Genomic DNA, 632 nt, shown 5'->3' with positions numbered 1-632 from the left:
ATACTTTAGGTGAAATTCTTTCCTTAGGGGTCATGTTGCAATATGAATGGTACTCTCGAATGAAGTTAAATAATCTAAAACATGACATGGCTGGGAAAGCAAATGGGACACCGACCATATGCCTGAAACCTTAGTCATATCATCATATCTGAAAATTAAACATGAATAGAATCAATTATATTTATAGAAATAATACTAATAACTGCATCACCCCCCTAAAACACTCCCGTAAAAAATGGGGTGAAAAATACAAATAAGAGAAAAATAAGAAAAAAAAAGAAAAACAAGAAAAGGGAGAAGAAACACCGAAAGGAAAAGAGGAGAAACGAAGACAAGTCCGGATTTCCAGTGCCAAGCTCACTCTCGTTGCCGGAAGATGAATCTATTGTATCCCCGAGACCCACGCCGATCTCTGTTCTGGCTCAACACAGCTGCCCTGGCGCGCATGGGTTGCTCTTCATTCAATCTTCTTTTTTCATTTTATTATCATATTTTGATATCTATAAGTATTTCATTGTTTTACTTTCATTTGTTTATCTTCAGTTTTGTTGAGATATACGTAAATTTCTTCCTCAAAGGTGTCCTGTCTCACTTACAGAGTTATGATGTGTTTAAATGTATCAGATAGAGGG

Source organism: Penaeus monodon, chromosome 22 (assembly GCF_015228065.2).
Source record: "Penaeus monodon isolate SGIC_2016 chromosome 22, NSTDA_Pmon_1, whole genome shotgun sequence".
NCBI lineage: Eukaryota > Metazoa > Arthropoda > Malacostraca > Decapoda > Penaeidae > Penaeus > Penaeus monodon.
Note: the sequence above shows the minus strand (reverse complement) of the source record.